The sequence below is a fragment of the Sinohyriopsis cumingii genome, chromosome 19 (genome assembly GCF_028554795.1).
Source record: "Sinohyriopsis cumingii isolate HCF-2022 chromosome 19, ASM2855479v2, whole genome shotgun sequence".
Classification (NCBI taxonomy): domain Eukaryota; kingdom Metazoa; phylum Mollusca; class Bivalvia; order Unionida; family Unionidae; genus Sinohyriopsis; species Sinohyriopsis cumingii.
The window spans coordinates 20620467-20631059 of record NC_142979.1 but is presented as its reverse complement, the minus strand read 5'-3'; positions in this window follow the sequence as shown (position 1 = coordinate 20631059).

Below are 10593 nucleotides of genomic sequence, written 5' to 3'. Positions count from 1 at the left end.
TTGACTGAGTGAATGAACTTCTCACATCCCTGCCGAGTGTGTCCGCTACAAAATGTAGTTCTGTGCCTTTTGTGAATATTCACAGTCACCTTTGCAAATTGACAAGTTGGTTGTTGTTGTTTTTTTTTTTAATTTCTATTTTTTCACACTGACTAAATCAGTATAAGACACACTTATGATTTAAACATGAAAGATGGTTTTAATGCAAATTGCAATGTACTACAATCCTACAAACACTGAATCCTCAGCCATTCACGTACTGGCGCATGGAAATAAGTGTGGCCTAGCAACTAAGCGAAACGACGAACCAACAAGAGGTGATTTAAATATTTAATATATTCACAGTTGATCTGAGTCAATAGTATGCTTTAATTAACATTACTAAGGACTAGAAAATTCTCTGTCTGTCTCTCTCTCTCTCTCTCTCTCTTTGGTCGGTGGTATGACTTATCTTTTACCATCATTCATAGGTCCAAAGAACATCATCGTATGACACAAGCGAAAATCAAAGCAAAAATCCTTCACGCTCGTCTTTTCAAGGATTTTCGCCCGTATCTTGCTACGATAGTCCAGAGAGAGAGAGAGAGAAGGGGGGTGGGGGGGCTTTTGAACGTTTTCATATTTAATTAACAATAATCGGGTTTTAGAACATTATAATAAGTTTAAGAAACAACAACAATAAGGCACTAAATACATTGCAGCATGTGTGCCTTGTAACCAAGAGATTTACCGTATGTTGTGGACAGGCTATTGCAATTATGTATCATTGATTACATAAACACTGTAGATAAATAAAAAAGAAAGTGTACACATACCGTTACGACCAACCATATTCTTGTAGGCTGCTTGGTGTCTGTTCAGTTTCACGGTTTTCATCCAGCCAAAATTCATTTTCTCTTTCACTCTAGATTTCTGCATATTTTTTACTTATTCATGAGAGGGGACTCTGAATGGAATGCAGAAAGTTTTGCGATGAAATTGTGTACCATATTAAATTCATTTTGGATAAGAGGATTATTAATACTTTTTATCGTTTTTTTTTTTTTGATACGTCACTAATGATAGTTGAATGGAAATTCATCATTGATCTAGAATCAACAAGGTACAGTAACAAGACTGTTTACATATGCATATTATTGCGCCAGTATCATTGGTATATCAAATTGCTTTATACCAACACTATAAAAGCCATGTTATTTTAATATATATATATATATATATATATATATATATATATATATATATATATATATATATATATATATATATATATATATATATATATATATATATATATATATTAAATACAGACATATATACATATTGTTAATACACATACATACATACATACATACACGGAGACATACCTTCGAAATCAGGATATATGATTTATCAAGGTACAGCTTCTCGCCAAATGTTGTTTTTCCAGGTATAACTGTATTACATAGGAGATTTAAGAAAAAAGAAACAAATATAAGTAGGAGCTCAAAATACCTCAACCATTAAAAATTGAAATTTAGCTCAGAATTATTTTATTTGTGGTTAGGGTATTGTGCTAATAGAGACGCATGAAATCATCTTTAACTGTGCTTGAGATTGAACTCGTTGGTGACGCGTACAGCGTGTGTCACATTAACTAACTTTTGTGAAGAGGATGTAGCCTTTAGCAAGTTGCATCTACTCACTAAGTTTCATCAATCTTGCTGTAAAAATATGCATACATTCTGCAAAAGACTTAGCTAGATGTTAGAACTTAATCTTGAATATACAACTCTGTGTGTTTGGGTTTTTAACGTAGCCTTAACAGTAATAGTCATATCGCTATAATGTCTGCAGTGTGATTATTGATAATTATGTCTAGCACTGGTGCATCATTCCGCAGACACATAGCATCATGTCCCACCCAGTAACATTATCTTAACATCATGCCAACCAGTTCTAATACTAACCTCTTAATTCTGAGTGCCAAACTAGGCAGATGATAGTACCATTTTATGTCTTTGATATGACTCGGACGGCGTTCAAACCCACGACCTCCCGAATGAGAGGCGGACGCTCTAACCACTACATCCACTGGAGCAGTAATATATACATTAGTCCCCACAGTCCCATCCCCACGTCATTCCAAACTGTTGCCCATTACTTAGGAGGCAAATACGATTGGTACTTTGCATGTCATTCCAAACTGTTACGCAGGACATAGGAGGCAAATACGATTGGTACTTTGCATGTCATTCCAAACTGTTGCCCAGGACATAAGAATTAAATACGATTGGTACTTTGCATGTCATTCCAAACTGTTGTCCAGGACGTAAGAAGTAAATACGATTGGTACTTTGCATGTCATTCCAAACTGTTGCCCAGGACATAGGAAGTAAATACGGTTGGTCCTTTGCATGTCATTCCAAACTGTTGCCCAGGACATAACTGTTGTCATTTATTCGGCAAAAACAAAAATGCATATGTGTCGGAGTGTCATACTTTACGTTTTGTACGCATGTTCTTATTTAGCATTAATCGACCGCTCCGGTGGCCTAGTGATTAGAGCGGCAGCCTAGGAGGTCGCGGGTTCGAACCCCGGCCGAGTCATAAAAAAGACTAATGATAATGGTACAAACAGCTGCCTCGCACACATTCAACATTAATCATGTTTTACTAAGGCCAGATCACCTACGCAGAACATAATTTCCCTTGCCTAACATGTATATATTTCGCTTAACTTCCGGAAGAAAAGTAAACTAGTTCCATAATTTCAGAACCCATGCATTAAATGTTTTAGAAGTAACAGTAGGTAAAAGGCGAATGGGAACAAATAAATATCTGGTATAATTTATTTCGAGTTTCAATTTCGGCAAAAAGTATTTCTCTGATACATTTAAAGCATAGTACAGAAACTGATCGTACTTCGTCACTAACATCCACTGGTCATTTATTTCTGAATTTTAATTTCAGTTAAAACTGTAAATCAAATTAATAATCCCTGGAAACCGAATATTCAAAATCTCTATATATTCACAATGAGACATGTGTCCGGTATTTGCTTCATCTATAAGGCGTGGTACGACTCTATGGTCTTAAAACAAGTAAAAGAAAAGGGTGAGAAGCTAAACATTTTGAAAAATTTAACAAATATTTTATTTCCCTAAAACAAAGTGTACATGTTTAAAATGAGCTTACGGTATTGCGAATTAAATCCAAAATAATCCTTGAATTACAAACATAAATACCAATGATTAAAGGTCTGAATAAATTTAGAAATGGAAATTCAAACTAAATCTAGTGCTGAATGTGTTGATATGCCTGTGGCGACCCGTGAAGTGGTAATGTGCTAATAGCCTTTTCTTGGATCACAATATTATAATCAAATAATATATTCTTGATTGAAATTTCGCTATTAATTCAAGTCTATATTTCCAATAATGTTATTTGTGATGAGCACTTTATATTTCTATTGAACAAATAATTTGAATAAATACAATTCTAACCCAATGAACTACTGGACACAACAATAATAGAATTGATTCTAACAAGATCTTAGAACACGAATGAATAACTTCTAGAAAAACAAGATTTTATAGTCCTCTCCTTGAACTCAGGTCGCAATAAAAAAAAAAATCTATAAAAAAATTACTTAATGAAACATTTCAATCTGGAGGACTCCAGATGTTTACAACGTTCATGAAATCTTAGTTATAACTGAAATTCTATTACAAAAATTATAATCTCAAATGTAGCAAACTGCAGGTAGACCCGGCACTTCATGTGGAATTTCTGGCACTTCATATGGAATTTCCAACGTTCTAGACCCAAACTGAGATAAGCATGTTTACAAAATCAAAATCAAAGATTCAAGTCAGGTTGAAAATGAGCTTGCATTTGACCAAGGTCAAGTCCAACATATAATTTTCCATAGCATATAATGGATAAATAAATAAATAAATAAATAAATAAATAAATCAATAACAACAAACAATGCAAATTAAAATAGACATAAATGGTGTAAGTAATTTTGTTTTTTTTTGTGGAAATTCTTTGTGACTGAATGTTTAATGGATCCTTTCCATTCAACAAGCGCAAACTATGTATCTTTAGTTCGTTCATTCTTTGTATTCCTTTGGTCTTCTAAATATATTCAACTTTGCAAGTGTCTTTTGATTTTCGTATCTGATTTTGTGAATGAATGAATGAATGAATGAATATATATATATATATATATATATATATATATATATATATATAGCAGCAGGGAGGGCGAATCATACAAGCTTTTTTTCGTGAACAAATCATTCTATTCATAATTTTACAAAAATAACTCTTATTTTGGAAAACAAACCCTTATTTTAGTAACTATGACAATAAAGGTGTCTATTTACTAAAATGAAAGGTTTAATCATATAATCTAATCTTGGAAACGTTATTGCTGTACCGATTACATATGAAAACCATCGTGGATTAGCGCCCTCCCTGCTGCTCTCTCAGCGAGAACGGGGGATATTTTTTAACTGAATAACGTAGCAGTGGAATTAAAAATTTAGGTTAACAATAATGGCCAACATCGGAGAAGCATATTCTGCTAGACTAGCTCGAGAACGACTTGAAGCAATCAAAAAATTTATTCCTGTCAGAGATAGTGTCAGAGAAAAATTACAAGTAAGACAGCAAGTAAAGGAAGGTTTCGCAGAGGCCGCGGAGGAATTATTTAAACCCGTAACAACAGCTACTGAAAAAGCTGCAACGGCTACCAAAGAGTTGTTAACTCAACATGGGAAAATTTTACAGGATATTTCAGCTGGACCTCATCCTTTACCTCCGCCTCCACCTGGTGAAAAAGCTGTTGTGTCATTACCTGTTGGTAAGCGAGTAACACAAAGAATTACTGACCCAGCTGAAAGATTTAAGCCGGACTATATTAAACTTCTTAAAAGTGTACCAGAGGAGAAATTACCCGAGACAATACTGTTAGGATTGATTCAAAGAGATGTATCTTTAAACCCAGAATATGGTTCTGTAACGGATGATAATTTTATTAAATATTCGTATCGCATACGTGAAAATAAAAAAATGATCAGTAGGGGTGATATAAAATACGATAGACTTGTAGACGCTATGCGTAAACTTGATATTTCACCACCGCATAAACAATCTACACCGCAATATGAAAAATATCAACTTCCTCCGCCGCTGCAACAGATAGAGCAACATCAATATCCTTCACGGCGAAGAGTAATAGACCCCGACCTGGTCCCGTTCAGTGAATACGAGGCTGCATCCAAACAAAGTCCGCGTGGCCAAAAATCCAAACAAACTAGGTCGCCGATAATTGACTTAACAACATCTCCTGAAAGTTTGTCGCAAGATATTTTATTTCCAAGAATTGTACCGACAACAGGAAGGGGTTTGGGATCTGGTTTTATTGCTTGTCCTAATAATATCGTCGATGATGTATCTCGGTTAGAAGTCCTCATCGGAGGAAAACGTGCCGGAAACAACTCTCCCGAGATTATAAATGAAGCCGCAGATATCTGTCAACGACTATTTCAGCGTGGTATCATGGATATCGGCATCTACCGTGAACTTGTTAATGAACTCGCAGATGGTTATTACAGCGACTAATAATTTTAGTTAGAGAAAACAACAATTAAATAAAATGATCATACACGATACTCGACCCAGTCCAGTCAGAGTAGTGAATTCACGATTACCGGTCTACAGAGCAACCTACGGAGATGGTCTCGGTGATGTTGTTACGGGTTTGTTTTCAAGGATAGCCCCTAAGGCGTTACCGATTGCGAAACAACTGTCGATGAAAGCGATTGATGTTGTCAAGGATAAAGCCCCTGGAGCAATTGTTGATCTTGCGGGTAAAGCATTCACGTCAATCAAGGACAGACTGTTACGGTTAGCACGCAGACCAAAAGCGGTTAAACCACCGCCAGTAAAATTGCCGAGCACTGAACTTATGCTCGCGGATGTCAGTAAAGTAATAAATCAATCCGCAAATCAAAAACTTGCGGCGCTAGTAAACCAAGTACCCCAACAAATAAATACGAGCCTGATATCAGGAAGTGGTCTTCGTTTTAGACGACGATAATTTTATATAATGTTCAAACGTGTATCTGATCCAGCGTTCGACATGGATGCACCAACGCTTAAAGATGAATCTGTGCGTGATTATCAGTATTATTCTTACGAAGCAATAGCACCCAATCAGCCGAGCCGAATTGAATTACGAGTTCAGGATACAAGCAGATATTTCTTACCCGCGGAAGCGTTCCTTGAAGTCGAAGGTAGGATTTTAAAAAACGATGACACAGCATACGGAGCAAATGACCAAGTTGGTTTTGTTAACAACGGCATCATGGCGCTGTTCAAAAGTGCTTCATATAGCATTGACGGGAGAGAAATTGAAACAATTCAGGATAACGTCGACGTTGCCACAACAATTATCAGATTAGCAAGATACTCAGATGATTACACCAAATCAGCTGGTCCGACTATGATGTTCGCTAAGGATAATTCTGATTATCCGGATCATAGACCCAGTATTTCAAGACGACCACAAAATAATGCCAGAAACGCTAATGCTGATGTTGAAAATATAGCATTTCCCAACTCTAATTACAATCTGGGATTTGCAGAGCGCAAATCAATGTTATCAGATGACGGAAAATTTTCGTGTGCGATTCCGCTGTCTCACATCTTTGGATTCTGCAGAGGTGTCCGAAAGGTTATTTTTGGAGCCAATCATACGGTTGTACTTGTCAGAAAAGGTGATAGCAATGATGCTATCTGGCATTGTCCGGGTGATGATGTTCCCGCAACTAGAGCACTTCATGGTAAAGTAGTATTATCCAAGCTTGCGTTGTGGATGCCAGTGATGTCCCCATCGATCACTGAAGAGCAACGGCTACTCTCTTTCATGGACTCAGGTGGTAAATCATTAATATCGTGGTTGACAACAACAACAGATTCCATTCTGGGTTCCGGGGCCGGGCAATTTACGTGGCATATATCATCACAGCAGGGAGTATCAGCGCCACGACATATTTTCGTTGCATTCCAAGAATATAAAAGATTAAACGATCAAACAAGAAATCCTATGGCATTTGACAAACTTCAGGTCAGAGAGGATTCGCTGCGGGTAAAAGGACATCAAGAACCGTCCGAAGATATACGTATAGATTTTAACGACAATAAGGTTGCACGTGCGTATCACCGCCTGCTGACATTTATGGGACGTGATCAAAATATTGATACCGATCTACAGATATCTCAGTTGGATTTCATAGCGCGGTATCCGATTTATTACTTTTCTCTGGAACATATGGATTTATCCAAACAATCTGTCGTTGATATACACTTCAAGGCTGACGTGGGCCATTTCCCACCTGCAGCAGTTGATGCGGCCGGACCTCCAGTCGTACTTGCAGGTCCCGCTGGTTTCAGAGCAATTGCTGTTATACTCTCTGATAAATCAATGTTGCTTGAAGGTGTTGGCGGACGAATGAGAGTCATCGATGCTCCAGTGGAAAATATGTAGACAATTAGACCAATCTCTGAAATATAATGTCATACAGTCATACAGTCACGTTAATGTTACCTTGACCGGAGGTCAGACGAAAAAATTGCAATCAAAGAACGCAAGCACATGCGGGACATCAATAACGTTAAAGCGAGATCAACTTGCTGGTGGTCCAAACAAACTGTCGTTGACTACGACCCAGCTCTAACATTTTAATAGGGCACTGGAAGCAAAAACCGGTGTTCGACTTGATTTTGCTCCAAAAGCTGTCAGCGACATGGTTAAAACCGGTGGAATATTTCCTCTTCTCGCAGCAATCCCGGCGTTGATTGCCGCAGCAGCACCAGCTGTAGCAAAAGCCGCAGCACTCGGTACAGTTGGAACCGCTGCTGGAATGGCACTAAAAAAAGTAACCGGAAAAGGAATTTTACACAAGGAAAGCCTAAAAAAAAGACAAACAAGAACACAAAAACCAACAAGACGCTCCCAAAAGACAACTATGTTTCAACCCAATCGTTTAAGACTTCCAGTGGACCAATACGGAGCAGGTCTAAGACTACCAGGAACTCCCATGGTACCCAAAACGGTTTTAAAAACGCTTCCAGAGACGCAGTCTCCGCTGAGTAATTTTGATTTACTTGATGCTGTCAAACAATTGCGTATAAAATCCTTCAGAGGTGTATTTATGCGAGATGAATTACCAGCACGACCGAATAATCCAGAAACAGGAATTATTAATCTCGATAATAAAAACGGTCCTGGAACTCAATGGGTTGCTTACTTGATCGATCCACGTGGAATTATCTATTTCGATTCGTACGGGCTAGCACCGCCAGTTGAGTTTTTCAGGTACGTCCAAAGATTTTCCAACATTCCAGTTTGGCAGTCAACGTTGCCAACACAAACACTGATTGATCCTCCGATATGGGGCCAGCAAGTATTAAATGTTCTTGATGCGATCTCGAAATCAGCGAGTCCTCCTCATAAAGTCGTGTATGAATACACGTTGAAATCACAGATGTGATTTCCAAATGTGATTTCCAAATTTAAACAACCACGTAACAGATAATGGTTGATATTTACGGAAGATCAGGCAGAACCAAGGAAGAAAAAAAAGCCGTCGATTTATCGAAGTATGCGACCAAAGATGACGTTGATAATCTTTTAAATGTAGCCGGAGTTGACCCAGATGAAGTTGTTATTTTTCAGGACAGGCACGGCAAACTAAAAACCAGTAACATTAAGTGGAATGACATAATTCGCAGGGTCTTTGGAGCTACCACCGACAACATTGTTGTATTCACTGACAGCGGCAGAATCAGAGATTCGTTGATATCAATCGCGGCGCTTCGAGATGATGCACAGAAGGCTGCAGAAAGACGTGTAGCAAAGACCGGTGATACAATGACAGGTGAACTCAGCATGAACAAAAATAAAATAACTGTGTTAGCGGATCCGATAGGTTCCGAGGACGCCACAAATAAACAATATGTTGACGCGCAATATAGACTCGTTGTTGGCTTAGTCAATGACAGAGTAATAAAATCCGGCGACACAATGACAGGCGAACTTCGCATGAACGGCAACAAAATAACCGCGTTAAAAAATCCCGAATCCCCCGAAGATGCCGCAAACAAACAATATGTAGACGCAGGCGATAGCGCCGTTGACGGTAAACTAGCCACGTTGCGGGCAGAGTATGATGTTCACGTGGGCGCGTTTACAAGATTTCGACGAAACTTTCAAAAAACTGGTGAGACCGTGGATAAGTTCTTTGGGGTTCCTTCAGTCGTCGACGTAAAACTTTCTGAAATCAAGACCGACATTGACACGATCAAACGAACACAGCAGGATATCGTATCGGGTATTCCTGATATCGTTAACAAAACCAATCTGATTAAAGTCCCCACTGGAGTTACCTCCGGGCATATCACCAACATCGTATTCACGGTATCATCGGGATTCGCAACATGGTCCCGACGAAATAATTCACTCAAATACACAGCAACAGTCACTGGCGTGTACAGGTTGTCTGTGTTTTCCGCCGCTAAGTTTGAAATCTTCACAACGTTTCCCTGGCGTCATTCCACCGATAAGTATCCCGGGGTTGTAACTGTAATACTAAACAGCGGAACCGAAGAAATATTTATGCTTGAATCCGCAGACGAGAAATTAACCGCAACATCTTACTGGTGGTGTTTGGAATTCGTCGCAGAAACACCTCAATTGGTTACCGCGTAATTGAATAATGAAATCATCATCAACGACAACTCCGATGACAACGTCATTAGGCACTCAGCAATACCGGTATGATCAGGTACGCGAATGGCAGTCAACGTTGAAAAACACCATTGACAGATGCGCAACAAAAATGAAAAAATATAAACGCCGTGTGACTGTGTTAGATATTAGTGTGTATTCGATATCCGCGGTAGTTGCATCCACGGGTGTGCTATTATCAGCGCTGACACCAGTAACTGCTGAAATCGCGATCACCATCGCAATTTCGGCATCAACGACGATCGCAGGAGTTGCTAATATAATTGCAAAAAAAATATTCTCGTGCGCGATAACAAAACTACACGAGTATCAACAACTAGCCAACGCGGCCAGCAGCGGTTACTCGAAATTGTCCTCGTTGATATCATCAAGCCTTGACGACACAATAATATCAGATTCTGAATTCACGCTGATGTCTAGCATATACAACGATTACGAGCGTGCAAAAAATCTTAATTTGAAAACCAACAATAACAATAATGACGGAGATACTTCAGCATCGAGCGCTGCTCGACATAGCAGCAAATACAACTCCGGTAAGGACCACAATGATATCAATATCTTCGACGCAACCAGAATTTAATGTTAATTTTCCAACTGCAATTCCAGTGAAAGAAATCGCGCTGTCACAATTACGAGTATATCATAGTTGGCCCAACATCAGGTCGACATCATTTCACGGACAATCGCCGAATAACTCGTTTGTATTTTCGTATCAGAATAGAGCTGATGGCACACCAGATTGGAATACTATTACACTTCCCACTGGGAGTTATCAGATCGAAGAAATC